This window comes from Panthera uncia, chromosome D2 (assembly GCF_023721935.1).
Source record: "Panthera uncia isolate 11264 chromosome D2, Puncia_PCG_1.0, whole genome shotgun sequence".
Classification (NCBI taxonomy): Eukaryota; Metazoa; Chordata; class Mammalia; order Carnivora; family Felidae; genus Panthera; species Panthera uncia.
Window position 1 is genome coordinate 81,472,981 of NC_064818.1, and position 23,007 is coordinate 81,495,987.

Below are 23,007 nucleotides of genomic sequence, written 5' to 3' on the forward strand. Positions count from 1 at the left end.
TGCACCTGTGCCTAATCACCTTGCTGGTCTGTGAGTGCCCAGTAACTCTCCCTTCTCGTCTTGGACCAAGGGACAATGAAATTTAAAATCTCATTGCGGGTTAAGCTGCTCACTAGCCTTGGCCCATCCATTTCTTCCTCCTGTCCTGCAGTCAGATGGATGCTCCAGTCAGGCTGTACCTGACTAGTCATTGTCATCCGACAGATCTCCCAAAGGGCAGGAATACCAGCTAAGACTTGAGGCTGGATAATTTCTGCATTGGTCCATGGGGCCCCTTGAACACCGCAGGGCAGGAGCCATATTATTGGGATCTTGGCCAACATCAGAGCCTTTTTGTCCTTACGCCTGCTGGAGGAATAATTTCTGTGGTGTTTGAATTTATCTAGAGGAAAACTTACCTGACAGTTTCCTCTACCTCAAATAATGCATTGGAAAAAAAAACAGAGAAATTTGTGTCCTAATATATTCATTTCATAAGTCAGTCAAGAGGCATTGCTCAAAATCACAGAAACAAATATAGAGGATTACATGTATTTATTTAAATTAATAAGGTAATAAATGGAAACAGTATTAATGGTGATATCAAATGTAGGAACAAGTTCATGAGATTGGTGAACCAAGGCTGGCATCCAGCTTCAACAGGACTGTTATCACTGTTACGGTATTAAAATAGTTCCACAGAACTTGGTAAGTAGCCACGTTCTCTCCTGCCCCACCTCCCACCACTGCCATGTAGCCTGTCCCCTTCCATTGGATTGGATTCCCTCACATTTAGTAACTAAAGCGTTAACACCCGGCATGGCAGGGCACCTGTGGACCCATTTTGCCTGACAGCCAAGTATCTTCCTTCTGTCGCTTTGGTCTTCTTTTTCCAAAAGAACCTTATTTTTTGTAGAAGAAAAATCTACCTGTGTAGCCAGCTACCTCAGTCTCCTTGGAACCTTCCAGAACCTTCCAAAGTGTTGTGGTAGAGAGAGAAGAGAGAATGTTGAGAATATGGCTAGCCTGGGTTGTGGCGGGGAGCTAGTGAGAGGCAGTTACAGATTTGCCACCCAAGGAAGGCTGTTAGGATCAAAGCATGTGCCCCCTCCACTGTGCCTAATAGCACTGATGGATGCTGACAAGGTTGCTGTGTGGGAGGCTGGGGCCGGCACCAGGAGGCAACAAGCAAGCTTGCAGCTCAGCCCAGATCCAGGAGACCCCCCCGGGGTGACCATTGAGGCTTTGCAGCCTGCAGTTCTGCCTGGGGGGGGGGGGGGAGGGGAGGGGAGCTGCCTTCCAGTAACCCAGGCTTGCAGTTGCTGAGAAGTGCGAAGGCCACTTTTCATGTATTTTTAATATTCTGGTTATCATGCAAAAACTCATCAATGAGAAAGTTTAAGCAGTGTGCAAACAAGGCAGCCTGCTGAGCTGTGTTAAGGTACCTAGCACACCATGTCAACATGACAAACCTCACGTTGTGTTTCTGATTATATTTAATAATACAAAATTAGCCCTTTCTTAATGTAACATATTGTGCCTGCAACGCTATTTGTTTGAACTAAAAACACCCCTTCCTACTTTCCAGTTGTAATAAAAGGACTCACAGGGTGACCAAAATTTCTAGCCATTTTCATGCATTTGCAAAACAGTAGGAAAACGGAACAATTCTTCTCTGAAACCAGCCGGAGCCAGGCATGCTGAAATGGACCCAATTACCCAGGGGCATGGCGGATTGTTCCAAACATCTGGGATCCGAGCGCTCGGCATTACGCGCAGTGGGGCTAAGGCCGTTCCATGCTGAGGGTGAGGCTCGCACTTCTCCTTCCTGCACCCAAGCCTGCTGATGAAGCCAGGAAAATGTCATCATGCAGCAGGCCTCCACCCCCACCTTCCAGTCCATTCAGGGACCACACGGGGGGAGCCCGGCTTCGGGCTGGGTCTTGAGCTGCACCTGCACTAGAAGCCATGCAGCCTGAGGCCGTGACCGTTGAAGGGGACGGAGGGGAGCTGGGTGGTGCCCCCCCACAGTCAAGGACAGCGCCACCCACAGTGAGAGAACGGGGCTTAGTTCTCGTACCACTGGCCTCGTCGTTCCTTCTGATACTAGACTTTTCCACCTCCCCTTGCTGCCCCAGATCATTCTGAGTTCAAATATGAAGTTTATTTCCTGCTTGTTTTGAAGCTAGGAAGCATCATAGGACAGGCGGAGTTTGAGTGTTCTTTTTTTCTGTGCCCTCTCGTTTTCGACGAATCCTCGGTAAGCTTTTATTAAGCGAACACGGAGATGTGAAGACCGTACTGCCAGAAGTTACGCAGGACATGATGTGCTAGAGGGCCCTGGCCCAGAGTTGCATACGCCTTCCGGCTCCTGTACAATGATGTGGCAGATGTTAACGGCTTGCTGATCTACACATAAAACACAAAACAAGCTCAGCCACTGACGGGCTCGGACAGAACCTGGGTTCAAGTGGGTTTAGCTACAATTTAAAGTTGTGGAAAGGCTAGGACGTCAAAACTGCACCCAGAGACCAAAGTTGACAGCGACAAAGTTGGGGGTAGCCAAAGGTAATTTTCACGGATGGACAAAAGGAGAAAGTTTTGGCTTGACATCTTCATATGAAGGAAAGAAGGAGCAAATTTCCACAAATTCCACAAAAGCAAAAGTTGTCTGTTAAAAGATCTTCCTTCTGGAAAAATCTAGAGACGCTAAAGCTATCATAAGCCATTGCTTTAAAAAGCTGATGCATTCATTAATAAATATGCAGCTGATAAAAGCAAATACTATATTTCATCTTCAAGAACCCTCTCCCCAAAACCAGAAAGCTCTGAACAGATAAGAAGAACAATTGGAAGAATTCTCACTTTCACATATGAACATATACTATGATGCATGTCACATGCAGCAAAACTTGTGACCCGAGAAAATCCAGATGACCATTATGACCAAAGACAAAGAATTTAGACCAAAAATGCAAGCCCTGAGATACAGAAGACAGCAGAGTTATTTCATTTTTTTTTAATTTTTTTTTCAACGTTTTTTATTTATTTTTGGGACAGAGAGAGACAGAGCATGAACGGGGGAGGGGCAGAGAGAGAGGGAGACACAGAATCGGAAACAGGCTCCAGGCTCCGAGCCATCAGCCCAGAGCCTGACGCGGGGCTCGAACTCACGGACCGCGAGATCGTGACCTGGCTGAAGTCGGACGCTTAACCGACTGCGCCACCCAGGCGCCCCCAGCAGAGTTATTTCAAATGTACACAGGAGGGATACATTATCCGATGCATGGTGCTAAATCATTAGTTAACTCGGTTCTAAAAAACAAAGCTGGATCCTTACTCATATCCCACAGCATATACTCTCCAAATGAAGTAAAAAGCCAATGGAAACTAACATGTAAGGACAAGTAATAAATACACACTATGTTTGAAAAATGTATAAAGTTAGTGTGAGAAAAGTCTTCCCAAGCATGAGGACCTAAGTAAGAAAACAGAAGAAGTTGCTAGAAGTTTGAACAAAAATGAAAAGAGCTACTCAAAGAGGAAATGCCTAACAAAAAATTAAAATGGAAACCAACTGAGGGAAAATGTTTGCTACATATGTGCCTGGCCCGTGGTTATTGTCATCAAGATAAAAAAAGGAGCACTTGTGAATCGTTAAGAAAGAGATAAATGGAAAAATCGGTAAAGAACATAGCAAGATGATTCAAAGGAGAAGTAGAAACAGCTAACATACTTACGGAGGAGCGAGCAAGAGTGCCCATGCCAGTGTGCCCACGGCCTCAGGGATCCACTGGCCAGAGCTCCCATTGTGTCCTTCTTGTCGTTAGGGTTATGTGTGTTCACTTTGCTTTTTAATGATCAGAGAGCTGGGTAAAAGCTCTCTAGAGGGAACGTTGGCAACGTGGATAAAGTTTACTTAAAAAGTGTATAGTCTGGGGAACCTAGGTGGCTCAGTTGGCTGAGCGTGTGAGTCTTGATTTCAGCTCAGGTCATGATATCACAGTTCGAGGGATTAAGCCTGGCATCGGGCTCTGTGCTGACAGTTCGGAGCCTGCTTGGGATTCTCTCTCTCTCTCTCTCTCTGCCCCCCCCCCCCCCACGCTAGCTCTCTCTCTCAAAATATATAAATAAACTTAAAAAAAAGAAAAAGAAAAAACATGTACAGGGGCACCTGGGTGTCTCAGTCAGTTTAGCATCTGACTTCAGCTCCGGTCATGATCTCACAGTTTGTGGGTTTGAGCCTCGCATCAGGCTCTATGCTGACAGCTCAGAGCCTGGAGCCTGCTTTGGACCCTTTGTCCCCCTCTTTCTACCCCTCCCCTGCTTACACTCTGTCTATCTGTTTCTCAAATATAAAATAAACATTAATTTTTTTTTAAATGTATAGTCTATGATCCTGCAGTTTCATTTTTAGGAATTTTTCTGAAGAAAAACAGTGACAAGTACCATCAAGTTCAACACAGTATTATTTATAATATCAGAAACTTGGAAATAATCTAAATTTGGGAGCCACAGAAGCCTGAGCAGCCTACAGGGAGCACAGCAATATTTACCTCTCAGAAATACTCTGGAGGCTCAGTCCAGAGTCTGGAATGGAGATGGTTCATGTTATATCACTATCATAGTGTTGTTCTTGTTTTAGCCATACCATGAAATACTGGGTGCCATTAAGGAAAATGTTGGAGAAATACATGTATTCACCTGGGGAGATTTGAGATACAGTAAATGCAGAAAAAGCAGGCTACAAAACAACAATTACAGGAAAATCCTATTTTTGAAAAGAAAAATATATATGAATATGTATCATAAACATTCTGAAGGGAAATACACAAAATGTTAATAGCACCTATCCACGAGTTCTGGGAATACACGGCAATTCTTTTATTCATAATTCTCTGTATTTTCTTATTTATCTGCAATGATTATATACTTCTAGGGTAATAAAAAAATAAAATATTTTAACTATGAAGACTATGTAGATACAAGGAAAATATTTCTGCTACAACAGAAAGAGAGGAAATAATCCAGCTGGCATATATACCAGTGTCAAGCTTGTGTGTGTGGAATAAGGTTGGAGGTTGGTACAAAATGAGCGTAGTTAAGCTGTGTGATGCCAGTACCTCCCCAGATGGGGAGAGAGGAGCTCCTGTCCCACACCCCGAATGCCTACCTGCCGATGGACAAAGTCATGAGGACCCCGGGGTGTAAGCCACCCGGAGCTCGGGGCCCCTGCCTGACCCAAAGACTTCCTGCCAATATGGCGCAGCCCATGCTGTGGCTCTATTGAATGCATGTCCACTCAGAGTTATGAAGTGTGGCCCAGGACAGCGTTGATGTGTGTGAGGGGGCAGAGCTTATGTGTGAGGTCCTTTCAGTGCAAGATGTGGTCTGAGGTGGAAACAGGACGGTGTGGCCTACGGGCCAGAAGCCAGCTGTCCCGCCTGCCCGCCTCAGGCATGGAGTGCCAAGAAGCCCACCGTGTCTAAACTCCAGCGTGGCCTTCCGGTGAGTGAAGGAGGCATACTCACCACAGGGAAGGAGCAGTGATATCTTGTCTAGCAGTGTGGTTAGTTTGATCTGTAACCCTTCCGTAGTCAGCTATCTGGCCTGTGGTGTCCATATATCCTCTTGCTCTGGACCCCACAATGTCAGGGGTGAGCTTGGGTGGTAAGGACATCAGTCTTGCTGCTGTTGCTGGTGGTATTGTTTTAGTTTTCTTTACTGTTGTTGCAAGTGGCCTTTTTCATGACAAAAAAAAAAAAAAAAAAAAGAGAGAGAGAAATAAGGAACTACTGGCCAAATGACACCCTTCCCTTATCACGAGGATTGTGGTGACCCACCCTCCCACCGCCCGTCCCCCAGCCTGCATTAGCTCACAGCTCGGGCCCCCACTGTCTGCTCTGGTGTCACCCTCCACCACTCCCAGCCCCCCTGGCTGTGCTGACTGTCCTGGATCAGCAGGCCTTCACCATCCCCGGTTTCATGTCTACTGAGTGAGTTCCAGCCCACACCCTGGAGGCCTACCATCCCCGAAACACTCAGGCTGCTTGCCTCAAAGATCTCAAGGCTTTCCCAGAAAGACCTGCGTTTGTGTCCTGGCCAGATGCTGACACTCTGTTGAGCGGCTGGCTCGTGCGTCTTAACAGTCCACTTCTGCAGCCCCGTCTCAAGGTGACCTTCCAGCTGTGAGCAGGGCTCAGACTGAGTCCGTGTATCTGCGGCCTCCCTTCAGTCCCCGCTTGCTCTTGCACGTGCACGTGTGTGTGTGTGGGGGGGGGGGGGGGCGGTGGTCTGTGTGTGTATGTCTCTGTATGTATGCGTGTCTGCATATCTCTGTGCGTGTCTACATATGTGCATTTGTAGGTGTGTGTGCGTCTACATGTTTCTCTGTGTGTGTCTGTGTGTGTCTGTGTGCTTCATGTGTCTCTGTGCGCACACAAGAGGAAACGAGACGCGATCACTGGAACGAAACAGTGTAACTGCCTTCCTCAGGCTGACACTGCTGCTCTTGAGGGACAGCGGTCGTGATGGATGGGACCCCAGCGACACTTAGGCAGTGGCTCAGACAGAACCTCTTGCCCCCCTGTGCACGGCTGCAGGGACCCGAGGGCCCCGAGACACCCGGTGGTGGGGACCAACAAGCATGGGGCAGGAAGGAGTAGGTGCCTGGGAAAGTCTGAGTGGACGCAGGTGCTCCGCGGGCTCTCGAGGAAGGAGGCCAGCTGCAGGTTGACATGCCATGCACACGGTCTGGCACGCCCACACTCTGTGTGCAGATGCGCACGGTCCCTCCTGAGGCCTCGGACACACAGCGACTTTCACCCCGGGGGGTTAGTCTGGACAGAATCAGGGGTTCGCGAGCTTGGACGGGAAAAAGCATTGGGATGTGGCATGTTCTTTCATCTGAATGTGGGCAAAAAAGCCACGGTCCCGTGCACAATGGTGACGAAAATCGAAAGGTATTTGAGATACCTGCAGTAATGACAATGTGCCACGACAAATCAGTGTTTCTCAGCTCCTCGAAAGCCCACCGTTAGAACTAGTTGGCAAATGCACTGAAGAAGCACATACCACAAGTTTATCACACAGTCCGTGCCACTGATTTCATTTTTTTTTCAATATCCGATAACTATTTTCAATGTTTGGTTTCATTTCATGGATTGAAAAGACCATTCTGAGAAGGGGGTCCTGAAGCCATGCCAAATGCTAAAGGTGTCCACAACAGAGAAAATGTCAGAGGCCCTGCCTGACGACGCCATGAGCTTAAAGCCCCGTTAATCAGGGACTTCAGGTTGTAAACAAGGCAAACTCGACATTTTCTAAGGGAACCGGTCCTCATTTCAGACCTCTTAGCTTCCCAAATTGAAGTGGCAACTTCAGCTTTGTTCCAGCACTTGGTGCCAGGAACGCAAGATAAAAGAAGGCCATGGAAGGAAGCCAACCACAGTCCAGCCTTCGAGCCAGAGAAAGAACAGACAAAGCTGGAAAATAAGCACAGGGCTTTGCTATTATGGTAACTTTGGCTGGTGAAAGTAAACGCAGGCTTTAAAATGCCCAGGGTCACACAGAAGCGAAGATCTGGGGCCTATTTGTGTGGGAGCCAGGGAGATGGGGAGAAACGGCCAGGATCGCAATGTTGGCTGGCACCATGGGGTAATGACCCAGAACTGGTTTGTTTTGACAGTTAAAACCCAAGGCAGATCGCTGACATGCTGCATGGTTAAAAGCAAGCTGGGCCTCTCAGACAGGCCCAAAACCAGAACCTGAGGAGGCTGCTGTCCTTTTTCTCCCACATGGTAGCAGAAAGCACAGGGGTCTACCCAAGAAGCAGCCCGGAATGCAGGTTGGCTGATAGTAGGGAGACATGAGTTTTCCAGCCTGCTGTGAAGACCGGTGCACGTTTGGTAGGCAAACCTGCCAAACGTTCACCTTAAGCCAGAGCCCAGACTGGGGGCCCCGGTACCTCAAAAGCCAGTCCTCCCATGAGAAAATGCTTGCAATTTGTCTTTCTCCATCTGAGAAAGAGGCTGTGATGCTCACACCCCCGGCCCCTGTTTGAGGAATGACTGTAGCCCCCCACCTTGGCATTTTAAGGATATCAAAGGATATTTCAATCAGCAAAACAAAATCCACAGGAAAACAAACAGGAGATGACCCCTTCTCAAATATCAAGCCGCAGAGCAAATCTAGCTCATCCTCCCCCAGGAACATTCCAAGCCAGCGGTAGCCCCTAGGATTGACTCCGAAGCAAAATTTGAAGGGGTTTTAGGGAAACCTGTGTAAAGAAGTGAACATCCCTGGCTTGGACAGGGCAGCCTGCAGCAGTGACATGACCCTACCCTTGAGAACGACTGTAAAGGCTGGATAGAAAAAAAAATCTGTTTGAAAACATCCGAAGCCAATCAATACAGCAAAGATTTGAGGGTACGCGATCTCAGAGGGAAGGGGAAGGCACTGGGGCGAGCTGTCCGTCCGCTGTCGCTTTTTCCCCCAACCGGGTTATTCGCCAGTTTACAGCATAGGAAGTAGACTTCAAGGAGAAAATGGTAGGCCAGAAAAGCCTCAATGGGCAGAGAAGACAACTGGAGTGTAGTGCAGTCAGAAAGTAAGGGACTGAGATTCCAGTGTAAGGGGGACCCCAGAGAAGGAAACCTGATCTTCTGCACCCGATTCCCCCCCAGGGCATTTGTCAATACTTAGCGGTAAACACAGACACGGGGCAAAGGAGGAGGAACCAAGAGGAAAGCAGGTGCTAAGAGGCTTAACAGCCAAGGAGGGGTTTGGGCAGACTCACAGTTCTGGAGAGACCAAAGGTGAAGTTCTGGGGGAGGGGCCTGGTGGGTTCTGCAGGTTCTCAGTGAGATTCTGGAAGGGCAACAGCTCAGATACAGTCTGAGCTAGATAAGGTCAAGGTAATCTTTCCGCACTCTGCCTCCTTCAAGAAGAAAGTGATCACACCATCCTCTGCCTTCATGATTGGTATATGAAGTGTTGGCATTTAATTAAGAAATTATCAGGGGCGCCTGGGTGGCTCAGTTGGTTGAGTGTCCAACTTCAGTTTGGGTCATGATTGCACAGTTTGTGGGTTCAAGCCCCAAGTCGGGCTCTGTGCTGACAGCTCAGAGTCTGGAGCCTGCTTCGGATTCTGTGTCTCCCTCTCTCTCTGCCCCTCCCCTGCTCATGCTCTGTCTGTCTCTCTCTCTCAATAGTAAATAAATGTTAAAAAAAAAAAAGTTAAAAAGAAATTATCAGAAAAGACATGTCATAGGAATAAATCATCAAAAATCAAGAGAGAAAAATGGATAAGATGAATGGGCTCACAGGCAATGTGGGCATTGGAGTAATCAGATGCGAACTTGGATTACGATGAACATGTTTAAGAGAGTAAATGAAAAATAAAGAATTGCATCAGCAAAATGGAATGCATAAGAAAGAATCAGAGTAAAGAATAAAATATGAAACTTAGGAATTCAACTGATTTATCTGACGATTAGACGTAGCACAAGAGAGGATCAAAGAACTGATAAACAGGTCAATATGAGGTATCCAAAATTGAGGGGGGAAAGCAAAAACAGGCAATAGCATTAGAGTTATACGGGACGGGGTAGAAAGGTCTAACATTCGGTAATTGGAAAGGTCAGGATAAAAGCACCATTTAAAGAGATGTCAGGTGAGAATTTTCCCACTCTGACGGAAGAATTTCAAGGCATTCTACAAACTGGTGAAGACCACTTCATACTAAAACTGAAAATAAGACAAAAATAAAGAAAAAAAAACTCTTAAAAGCAGAAGTGGCCAAAGAAAAAAGAAAAGGTACAACAATAAGATGGACAGCTACCCTTCCAAAAGAAATACAGGAAGCCAAAAGACAATGGAAAGAAATCTTTAAAATGCTGGAAGAAAATAAGTAACAGGAATTTTTGCTCATTGAAATACCCTTTGAAAATGAAGCATGTATGAAGCTTGGAAAATGAGAATATTTATTTCCGCAAGACCTGCACAAAAATAAATATTACAACAAATTATCCAGGCAAAAGGGAAATGGCCATAAGTAGGTTCACGGCAATGCAGGGAGAAGCGAAGACCTTCAGATAAGGTTAAAGCGGAGGTAAAACTGAAGGAATAGCAATTCAAATAACAATAATGTGTGGAAGGCACTTCAGCATACACAGAATTAAAATACAAAACAACACTAGCATAAATGCATTTAAAGTATTACGAGGTCTTTGCGTTGTTGGAAAAATAGTAAAAGAATTAATTTGAGGTTGAGTCTAATTAGTCAAGAATGTGCAAGTCACTTAGACCCACTAATAATCTCCAAGTGAACCATTCAGAGAAAAAGGAAAGAATGTAGATCTAACACGCTGATAGAAGGTGTGAGTGAAATGAAATCTCATTAAATGAATGGACTTGAGGAGAGGGGAAAAGAGGATCAAACAAACAAAGACAAAAAATAAGAGGTTAACTACAATCCCTGCCAAAGTTTACATTAATTAGAATAAATGCACCAATTAAAAGGCCAGTGCTACTTTTAAGGTAAGATTTAAAAAGCCTAACTACATGCTGCTTACACATATCCTAAATGCCATCTGTTTTATTTACAAGGACACAATTGAGAGTAAAAGTGAGAAGAGAGATCCATCCCATGCAAACCTCAGCTCAAAAAAGTCGCATGGACTTGTTTTCATTTCAGACAAAGTAGGCTTTAAGACAAAATGTACTATTAGAAATAAAGAGCCATTGCATAATAATTAAAGAGATCATTCAACAGTAAGAAAAACGATTCTAAATTTGTTTCACCTAATAAAATGGCCTCAAAATACGTAAAGTAAACCAGACAGAAGTAAAAGTAAAACCACAGAAAGACCCAAATTTGCTTCGGTGTTTACACACCCTCCTTTTGAAAGAAGATCAAATAAACAGAAAAAATTAAAATGAGTAAGTTTATGGAGGGTTTAAAAGCCTTAATTAACAGATTTGATCTGTTTGACATATAGAGAATCCCAGCCCAACACCTGCAGGATACATTTTTTCTGTGAGCACACACAAAACATTTCTTAAAACAGATATGTGTTGAATCATAAGGCAAAAGTCAATACATTTCAGAGGACTGGAATCACAGAAAATATGTTCGATGACTAGAGTAAGATTGGGCTAGAAATCAGTAACAAAAAGATAACAGGAAATATCTTCCTAATCATTTGGAAACTAAGAATTACAGTTCTAAATAACACACAGTAAAGAAGAAATCCTGATGGAAATTAGAAAATATTTTGGACAGAATAATGATGAAAAGGTATACTAATATTTGCAATTACAGCATTAGCCTTGAATTCATATATCGGAAAATATGAAAAACCTGGAAAACGATCTGAGTCGAAGCCACTTAAATTTTTTGGTCTCAGGCCGCCTTTGTAGTCTTAAAAACTATTGAGGATCCGAAAGAATTTTTGTTTATGTGGGTAATACTCATCGATATTTACTGTATCCTAAATGAAAATTGATACACTTTTAAAATATTTATTAATTCATTTTAAAATAATAATAACAAATCTATTACATGTTAACACAGATAACATCATTTTAGAAAAAAAAATTATATTCTCTAAAGCAAAATATTTGGTGAAAAGGTTGGCACTGTTTTACATTTTTTGAAATTTCTGTAATGTCTGGCTTAACGGAAGACAGCTGGATTCTCTTATTTGCAGCTGCATTCAATGTTATGATATTTTGTTTTGATTAAAGTGTATAAAGAAATTCAACTTCACACAGATATGTACTTAGAAAAAAGGATTATTTTTTTAAGTTTATTTATTTATTTTGAGAGAGAGAGAGAGAGAGAGAGAGAATTCCCGAGCAGGTTCTGCACTGTCAGCACAGAGCCCAATGTGGGACTCGAACCCACGAAAAGTGAGATCATGACCTAAGCTGAAATCAAGAGTCAGATGCTCAACTGACTGAGCCACCCAGGCACCCCGAGAAAGAAGATTATTTTAATAACATTGTCAGATCAGTGTGAATGGTCTTCTTTGATAATACACCAAAATTTTCCAGGTGTACTTTCATAAAGGCTAATTGCAATGTGAAATGCTTACCCATATGCATACCTTTCCATACTCTGTTACATTAAAACACATTGGTTCATCTTACACATTGAATGGACCTTTTGCTCAGATATGATTTTATAACATTATAGAATGGTCACTTGAAAAACATTGGTTTGCTGAATGATGCAGATATGCTGAATACTGACACACGTCTTCACACAATATTTTTCAAATTATGTTCATTAATATTTCTACCTATCTCGTCACAGAAGTCTTAAAGTATTGGGAACCTATAAATTTCTCAGTAACACCAACCATCCCAGTTTGCCTGGGACTGTTCCAATTTGGGCACCTACATTCCTGCCAATGAAGGAAAACCCACACTTCCGGGCAAATAACTGATGGGTTGTAAGCCTTCCAAGGTTTTCACTTTTGCTTAAAGCTTGAATTTTATCGTTGGCGATAAATAATCTCAGTTATCGTCCTTGGAAGGACAGGCTCCTTGGATTCTTCTTTTGAAAAAAAAAAAAAAAAATGTCTGCCAAATATCCAAGTTGGAACAATCACACTCATCAGTTCTTTTTTCAAGCAAAAATAGTAAGCCACTAAAAAGAAAGTGGCTGGTTCACTTTGCATCTCAATCACGACACAACTTCTCTGAGTCCCTCTCTGGACTGGAGTAGTCAGCAGAAATGCTTTATTCTCGCTTCCTATTTGCCTTCCAGAATATTAAAAGAAAAATAAAATTAATGTTTTTGACCACTCATCACATATTTTTAAGTGAAACTAGCATTTTGTGGGCAAGTATGTGGCATTCAGGAATATAATGACCTGCTTGCACAGTGTAGTGCTACTACCCTAATTCAAGCTAGGGCAACACCAGTTTTGCTCACCCTTGCTTTTACATCATTTAGCATAAATGACGATACAGTAAAAAAAGGTAATAAATACTGTATCCTGTTGTTTTAGTATTATTATGGAAATATTTTTGAACTTGTGGAGCCCCTAAATTCCTTGGATACCTCCAGGGTTCATAGAAGACAATTTGAGAACTGATGACCTAAATACCCATATTAAGAACCTAAAATAAAAAGGAAATTGAGCACAAAGAAATTAACTGCATAACAGGCCTTATGGATTTAATATCAAATTAGAGGTAGGAACAGAAGAGAGAAGAATGAAGATAAAAGCATAAACCAGCAAAATAGAAAAAGCAAATATAGCTGAAAATAAACAGCCTACTGTTGGCTTTTTGAAAAGTCTAACAAAATATATAAATGGGTCCAGTGAGACTGAACCAAGCATGGGCCGGGGGGGTGGGCAGGAGGGGGCAGAAATATGGGAACCAGGAAGAGTGAGAGAAACAAAAGGCCATCTGTATAAGTATGTAAGACATTAAAAAGATAGTTAAATGGATGATAGTTTGAACAGCTTCCTATCAATACATTTGGAGAATTCAGGTGAAATGGAAAACGCTATTGAAACATACAGAACTGACAAAGTAAAAAATATCAAATCCAAAAAGTTATAGGGATATTAAAGAAATTAAGTCTGTATCTCAGAGAGATGCCACAAGGAAAACTCGATGTCCACGTGACCTGCCTGATGAATTCTTCCAAGCCTTTAAGAAAGAAATCGTGCCAGTCTTACACAAACCTTTTATTAAAAATGTTTATTAATTTATTTTTGAGAGAGAGAGAGAGAGAGAGTGCATGCAAGGAACAGAGGGACAAAGAGAGAAAGAGGGAGACAGAGAATCCAAAGCAGGCTCTGCACCATCAGCAGAGAGCCCAACATGGGGCTCAAGCTCACAAGCCATGAGATCAGGACCTGAGCCACAGACGGACACTTAACCGACTGAGCCACCCAATCTCCCCTACACAAATTTTTCAAAGATTAGCAAAAGAGAAACCACTTCCTCAGCTTGTTTCTTGAAGCCAATATAATCTTGACATCAAAGTCTGACAAAAGACATTATGAAAAAAAAAAAAAACAATTAGAGACCTATCTCTCTCATTAACATAGATGTAAATATACCAAATAAAATATCAGCAAACTAAATCCACTGTGAAAGAAAAAGGCAACTGCATCACATCTCCATGGGGTTTATTTAAACGATGCAAGGTTAGTATTATATTTAAAATCAGTCAGGGCGCCTGGGTGGCTCAGTCGGTTAAGTGTCCGACTTCAGCTCAGGTCATGATCTCATGGTTCGTGGGTTCCAGCCCCATGTCGGGCTCTGTGCTGACAGCTCAGAGCCTGGAGCCTATTTCCAATTCTGTGTCCCTCTCTCACTTGTCCCTCCTCCAGTCATGCTCTCTGTCTCTCTCTCTCTCTCTCAAGAATAAATAAAACATTTAAAAATTTTTTTAAATAAAATAAAATAAAATCAGTCAACATAATTGGCTACATTGACAAAATAAAGGAAAAATAATGCAATCATTATAGCCAACGCAGAAAATGAATTTAATAAAATTAAGCATTCATTCATGATAAAAATATAATGAGTTATAACCAGAAGGGAGCTTATGTAATTTGATAAAAGACACGTGTGTGTGTGCACACACACACACCAGCAAAGATCATAATTGCTGATGAAATATTGAAACTTCCCCCTGAATTTGGGAAAAAGACAAAAGTGTTTGCTACTATCACTATCATAGCACTGCCCTAGACATCCTAAGTAGTGTAATAAGGCAAGAAAAATAAAAACATAAGTGTTGGAAAGGAAGAACCAAAACAATTTTTTCAGTGACACGATTATGTACCTGGAAAATCTTACAAATAAATTATTAAGCTTAATAAAGTGAATTTATCAAAGCATCTGGATTCAAGGTCAATGTACAAAAATCAAAATCCCACTTGTATACATTAGAAATAAGCAACTAGAAGATGACTTTTTGCATTGTCACCAGTTATAATAGCATAAAAAAATCATTCACCTAGGGAAAAAAAGTGCACTGAAAGATGTAAAACCTCTGCATAGAAAACAGAAAATTACTGAGTAATGTTATAGATTCATATGAATGGAAATACATACCATGTGCATTGATTAGCAGACTCTAGAGTATAATTGTGTCAGTTGTCTAGAGTCATAAAATCTCAGTCTTGAAATCCCAGGATATTTTTTGTAGGTGAAGTTAATGAATTGGTTTTAAAACTTACATGAAAATGCAAACGACACTCTTGAAGTTAAAAATGTATCACACTTTAATGAGATACAGATGTATTTCCTGAGTCAATAACTAAAACATATGATGCAAGAGTAGAATGAAGAATCCAGAAACACAAACATACACAGTTATTTAAGTGGGGCATGCGGGTGGCTCAGTTGGTTGAGTGTCTGACTTCAGCTCAGGTCATGATGTCGCAGTTTACAAGTTCAAGCCCTGCATCAGGCTCTGTGCTGACAGCTCAGAGTCTGGAGTCTACTTCAGATTCTGTGTCTCCCTCTCTCTCTCTGCCCTCCCCTCACCTCTCTCGCACTCTGTCTCTCTCTCGAAAATAAATAAACATTGAAAAAAATTGTAATGGCTAATAAGCATATTAAATAGTATTCAACATATTCAGTCATCAAAGAATTGCTATTTATAACTTTGAAAAAATACCACTACTCAGCCACCACAATGGAGGGGTGAAATACTGCCAATACCAAGTATTGACAAGGTACAGAACCATCAGAACTCTTACCCACTGCTGGAGAGAATATGAATGGAGAATACGAATGGCAAGCTGCTTGGAAACCTGCCTGACAGAGTCTGACAAGGCTGACTGTTCACATAGTCTTTGACCTAGCAATTCAACCCCTAGATAATATATCCATATGTTCACCAAAGAACATGTACAACAATGCTCTTACCTAAATTACAAAGAAGATTGTTTTTGTACTATACATGGCCAGCCCACAAAAATCGGTGTCCTCATACTCCACGTTGGCTGTACCTCCATTACCAGACACAGACTGGTGTCTGAGTGATTTATCCACCTCCTCCTCTCTTTGTAGTTACGAATGTTCCTCTCCAATATGCAATTTAAGAGGGCGTGCAGTTGACAATGCTGCGGGTTCAATTTTCATGGCAATTAAAACATGACACACAATTTGTTTTTCCAGCCTCTTACTGACGTGATCCTCAATACTGTTCTGTGTAGCTGAGGACAGCCACAGTGCTCCAGAAATAGGTGAGTGAACAGGTGCAGGTGGAGGGTGTTAGTAGCTGTGCTCACAGGTGCTCACACACGCATACCTCTGGGTGCCCACGCGGTGCTGAGGGCGGCATTCAGCACAATGGAATCAGCTTCCGCAGCCCAGATTTGCAGTGGGAGAATCCCACTTTCTTTCTTCTTCATTTTGGATAAAGAGCATCGTGTGTTTCTCTGCTTCCAGAAGAGTCTTAATACTGTAGTGTAATAGAAATGAAATCCACGGCTAAGATGATTAACATCTGAAGGCAAATTCCTCCTGCTCAGAGAAGAGGGGGGAATTTAGACTGTGTTCTCCAACTACTGCTGCTCAGTGCTATTTGCTGAACTTATAGGCGGAAAATATGCATTTCAGACGTAACCCCAAAAGGCCCAATCTACTCTGTATATAACTGTGTTATTTTCCCCATGAATAAAAAATACTTGGAAAGCGGAAAGTTTGATAAAACCTTCAAAAGTTCTCACCCACATCCCTCTCAAACCTGAAGAAAATGAAGGATGGTGATGTCACCAATAAGGAGCCTCTGTTTATGGTCACGTATTCCAGGACAGCAGAGGTGCCTGGGCCGCGAGCGGCCCCAAGAAGAGACACCAAGTACAGATCTACAAGATTCAATGGCACCATCAGATGGGAGCAGTCAGGGTGTCTAACATGCGGTTGAGCATGGGCCACTCGTGTCCGTTAATCTGTACTGGAACAAAGCACCCCCTTGGTTTCTGGGGTGATGGCTAGGAGAACAGAGATCATTAACAGTCATCCTTTTCAAGTGGCAACTGTCCTGTCTTTAAGGAGAGCAAATGGAGAACCCTTTGGAGAATTAACACAGCTCTCTCTCCATCCATGAGTCTGTGGGTCCTTGCTTGCTTCTGGATGGAGAGGGAGAGCAAAATTAAAGGGATATTCATATTACTCTCGTTCACACTATCTAAAAAGGGGTTAACCACCGACCTTTAGAGGCCACTCAGTGTCAAACCATCGATTCTCCCATCTCTGCTTCCCAAGTAATAATGTAAGAAGACGACATTCTTGCATGCCGACCACATGGCCATTCTATGCAAGGCCACACACGTGTGCACGTGCACATGTGCATGTGTGCACACACACACACACACACAGAGCACACTGTGTTGAACAATTGCCGCATCCTTTCAGTACCGAGGAAACCCAGGCCAAAGCTTCTCTGTGGCCTCTTGTACTATCACTTGGGAGACTAGATGTCCCCATGCTGCAAACAACAGTTAACAATTCAAGCCCAGACTCCCAAGGCATTTGAGGAAGGGAGAGCTTATGACCGCAGCGAGGGCAGGAGTAAGACCGTGGAGATGCGTTACGATTTGATCGACGACCAGGTCAAACTGCAGCTCTAGGAGCGGCATCTGGGGGCTCTTTTCCTAACACAACCTTGCTGTGGTTTCTAGTCTCCCTGGGCTCATGCAGCCTCTTGTCCCACATCTCTCCCTCCCCAAGGACCCTGTCCCCACAGAGGAATCCCGTCGGGCGGTGGGCTGCAGGCTAGTAAAAAGAGAAGGACATCAGACACCGCTAAAGCGCTGGGCCTGGGAGGGAATGATGGGCTCACAGATAAGCATAATGGGGGCTGCAGAGAAATTTCAGGGACAGGGAAACGACATTGAATGCCTGAAGGGAAAAACCTGTGGCAAGCTTAGGGATATATTGCTGCAGCGGCAAAACTTGGCAGAGCCCCGGCCCTTCTCAATATGGGATACGTGTTAATGGATCCAAAATATTGAAAGCAAATATTGACTCTGACTCCTAAAAAGCCTTTAATTATTTATTTTGAATAATTTGATACTCAAGTAAATTAATGCTAAAGCATTTCTCTGTTTGTGCCAAATCAGTGCCTCGCAGTGGGGACTCAGTCCCTCTTTGCAGGCGAGCGCTCACTCTCAGTAGGTAGTCCATTTCTGCAGAGTGCCATTAAGTTAATTTCAAAAAGAACCAGTAAAGGTATATGGAGCAGGCAGTAATAGCATGGAAAATATCCAAAATTACTAGACCCAGCAACAGAACTTGGATGCCATTTTCATGCACTAATAATTTGTAGTCTACGTATTGAAGGTAACTATAAACTGACTACTTTCCGTGCTAAAGCATTCGGGTAATTAAAAATACGCTGTTAGTTGTCTCTCTTTCAACATTTGGGAACAAGATGCCTTTTTGCTTTTCCTGGATAAATGCAGTTTGCAGACTGCCATCCAAAGCGACGCTGAAGTCCCATGTCAGGAAGATAATTTCGATGTCCTTGTTTTCCTCCTGGCACACAAAGTGGGTTTGCCCAGCAGGCCAGGGGTGAGCCGGGGACGCTCTGGGGAGGCGCCCGGGAAGTCGGCTTCATTTTAGATGAATTACTACCTTAGGAATTTGTTGCTAGGAACAAATTCTGGATAAACTACATGAAATTGGACATCTGACAACAGAAGGGCCCCACCAAAATACATCATGTGCTTTTGTTTGCGGGGGGGATTACAAAACCACGGGCAGGAAACAAGTGTCGAACAACATTTTCAACTTCTAAGACCAGGTAAAGAGAAGCCGAACTATTTGAAGTTTCTATGAACCTCGTATGTCACAGCATTTCCTGCTGTTTCGTGCATCTCCAGGAGGAATGATCTCTTTCCTCTTCTATTTTATCCCCGACAGACGCTGCTTAAGCTGTTTTCATAAGCTACCCATTTCTAGAAGCCCTTGTAGAAAAAGGATCAATTTAACCAAGGGAGGTTAAAAAAAAAAAAAAGCAATCTTTTTACTATTCATGAAGGATATCAATATTATAGCAATCAGACTCGACCAGAGCCATCGTTCCTTTGCAACTCCTAGAGAAAGTGTAATTTTAACAGTAAAAGGCCATTTCACTATTAATTGGGTCTAAGCTATAACTACACAATTAGTCAAGCAATCGCCCTGAAGGACACAGGCTTTGAGCTTCAGGATGAAGAGATGTGAAAACGGCAAAGAAGCAGAGTTCCATCTTGGATTTTCTGTACAACCTAGATTTACCTTAATTGGAAGAAGCCAGTTAGTGCGTTAAGTGTCAGGTTAAATTTTTTTTTTAACGTTTATTTATTTTTGAGACAGAGAGAGACAGAGCGTGAACATGGGAGGGGCAGAGAGAGAGGGAGACAGAGAATCCGAAACAGGCTCCAGGCTCTGAGCTGTCAGCACAGAGCCCGACGCGGGGCTCGAACTCACAGACCGCGAGATCATGACCTGAGCCGAAGTCGGACACTTAACCGACCGAGCCACCCAGGCGCCCCAAGTGTCAGGTTAATATGGTGGCACTGGGGATAGCTAGGGCTTCCAGACTCACAAAGTGCTGCCGTCTGTGGTGGGTCTGTTTAAGGCTGTCTCTAAAATTATCATGTGGATTTGGTAATTCTCTGGGTAGTTTGCCCAAGAGAATTCAATTGCCTCCCAAGGTTTCAACAGCCCCTAGAGAATTTATCTTGGCATTTTAAGGGAGTCAGCACAGAAGCCTTGAAACCAAGGAGTGGGAGATTTGAAGGTGGGTTTCTGGCCTCGCCAGCATCCCCTAGACACAGAGGGGCACCCATGTTTCCATGTCTGATGTCCTGCCATGCTGCCTTTTCTCCTGGTCCATCCATGTCACTGCTTTCTGGTCAACTACAGGGCAGACCTCCACCCACCCAGAGCCAAAAGCATAACAAACACACACCATGTGATATTTCAGACCACAGCGGGAGGGCTTTTTCTAAGGCTGCTTCTGGATTTTCTGTCTTCTGGATCTCCCTGAGGATCAGGCTACATAATAATACCCCACATACATATCAAGTCTATAGTCTGGAATGTGCTTGCCCTGCATTACCCAGTTTACCCCCTGCAACTTCCTGCTGGGGTTGGCGGGATTGTCACTGTTAGATGTGACTGACATTGGAAGACTTCCCCAGGTCTCAAAGCCAGACCCGCTCAGGAGCAGGACTCGAACTCAGGCTCAGATGGCAGCGGAAGCCTTTCCAAACTTTCCACACACAAACCTGGCATCCACAGCGCAAGACATGTGAAGGAAGTGGAGGAAGAAGGGTCCCCTCTTCTCCCTGCCCTGTCGGCAGAAACAGGTGGCCCCATCTATGTCCAAAGGGTTGAAAGACCCCCTTGTCAAAATCTCTTCTTGACTCAAGGCCGGACATGGAACAAGAAATTCCTACCTCTCAGTTCCCTCCTTTAGGCTAAAGTAGCATGTCTGCAATGCTCCAAGAAGTGTTATGTGGGAGGGGAAACCTATTAACTCAGGATCCCCCATTAGCCCACATTTCCAAATTTGCACTCAGCAGGACCCGAAAGGAATGACATTTAGTAGTGGAACATCTGGATCGGGGAGAAGGCAGGGAGGGAGAAGCTGGGAGCCGTCACAGTGAGAAATAGGGCAGAGGGAGACTTCCCCAGGAATTGGGAAGCCCTAGGCCGGTGCAAGGTGCCCAGTCTGGATGGAAGATGAGGAAAGAGAGAAAAATAGACAAAAGGACATGTGTGAAAAGCTGCCAGAGACTCATAGGACCTGGGGACACCTTCTCCAGCGTTTCCCAGGATGCATCATCGATAAACCAACACGATAGGATCCATCCTGTCCAGGATACTCTGTAGGGGCTGCGGTGCAGCATGGTGGTGAGATTAGGTAGGGACCTTTCCAGCACCATCTTCCCTGTCCTGGAATGTGGTACCACCATTGGAAATCAGAGCCGCGTGCCAACTGGGTCGTGAGGTAAACTGCTTGGGTACGTCTTTCTTCCTAATGCCAAGGACACCATCACAACTGGACAAGGAAGGATAGTGAAAAATCCCTTATAAAACCCCGAAGGTACCATTCCACAACCCCCAGATGTTCCAGAAGGACCTTTGCGGAGGGCTTTTCAAGCAGCACCCACACAAGCCAATCTACCAGATGTCGAAATCTGGGGTAAGAAAGCAAACCCTGCACTTCCCTAGGCATCTGCCCCACCGATGCAGGGGCCTGGCCTCTCCCAGTGGGCATCAGGATTGACTTTCAGTCTGAGCTGTCAGCTTGCTGCTAGAACCTGCGTCCTATGACTGTCAGGTAAAACTTGCAAAATCCTCCTTGCAAAAAAAGGCTCGGTGAGGGCCCCTGGATCAAGCCCAAACTCAGAGGCCAAAAAAATCCATTTGCAAATAAAATGAGGTTCCGAGACATCATGCACGTCTAGCACATGAACTCGGAGCCTGGAAACTGAAGCTGAATTGTACAGATTCCCTTCCAGTGGCATTCCGGGAAATGTGTGCCAGGGTTCATGACATATGAGAGTTTGTAACTTCATTTTCTATAATACATTTCACACAAATTGTACCCCGACTTGCTTTGCACAGTTAAATAATACAGTTACATACCCTATGAGAATTCACCCACAGAGTTAACATACTAGAATATTCTGGTCCCATAATATATGAAGTCAATCCTTGGTTTCTTATAAGATTCAACACACACACGCTCAGTGGAAAGGGTAGATTTTCTTTTATTCAATGCTTTCACTGCATAAAGACTGATCATGGGCTATATTTTATTTAATGCAACAATTTTCAAACATTTTGACCTGCTTTCTCAAACAGCACCAAAAATAACCTGTGTGCTATGAAAATAGAGTAAACAGAGGTAGAGTATATCCTGCTGAAAATGTACAGAATGGATTTTCGGCCAAAAGATGGGAAGATTAAGGATAGAGGCAGAACTCCTCTCCCCCCCATAGGGATGCCCTGTAGGCAGTGGAAAGAATGTGGTAAGTACAACTAAAATTGGATTTAATCATCGCTACTAATAAAGGGCCAAGGCTATATGGCAATTTACTGTGCTGTCGGCAAAATGAATTGCTTAAGGCACATTAGCCGCGTATTAGATAACGCACACAGTAAGGAAATTATGATTAAAATAACTGTAGAGTAAATACTGAACATGCTTTACCATAATAACTCTTTTCAAAAATCTTTTAAAGATACCTCCCCCAGTGAATCTGTTTATCATCGTCTACAATTTTTATCAAATTCAATAAGCATACTTCTTACTCTATAAAATGTTTTTGAGTGGTCTTTTTATTTTTTTTTCAGTTGGGAAATGAAAGAGTGATGTCAGATGACAGCATTAAATACTATTAAACAGACCGTAACTAACATTCGCTGTATAAATTATACATAAGCTGACACTTTTATGCACTTTGTGAAGAATTGTTTCATGGGTTATGAAATCTTTTCCAAAGCAAGCACCACAGAATAACATGACTGGTTGTGTTTCATGGCTACAAATTGGGAACTGAATTAGTATTCATTTATGAAGTTTTCACAGGGAACCCTTCTCATTCAAACACTTGTAGATTATAATTTATTTTTATCTGAGGCATAATTTTTCACGTGGCATTTTTGCCAAAGTCAATATAACAGGAGCCAAGCCCTGTTCCCTATTCCCCATTTATACCCTCCTCTTCTTGGCTGCCTCCCTCCATGTGTCTTTTCTAGCTGGGAAGGTAAACAAACCAACCTGCCTCATAACAATCAGCTCTGCCAAAATGCTGAGCTGAATCTTATTTTTTACCAGTTGAGCCCGCCACACTTAGGACTCTATTCACACACTTTTGAAAAACAGCTTTTGCATTCTTAAACAAGCAGTCCGGGCCCTTGCTCTATGGCAGAAAGCCTGCACATTCACTTCGGATTCACGAGGAAAAGCCCATGCCAGAAGTGACGATCACCACCGGATTTCAAGACAGCCCAGATTAGCAAGGAGAACGTGCAGGAGCT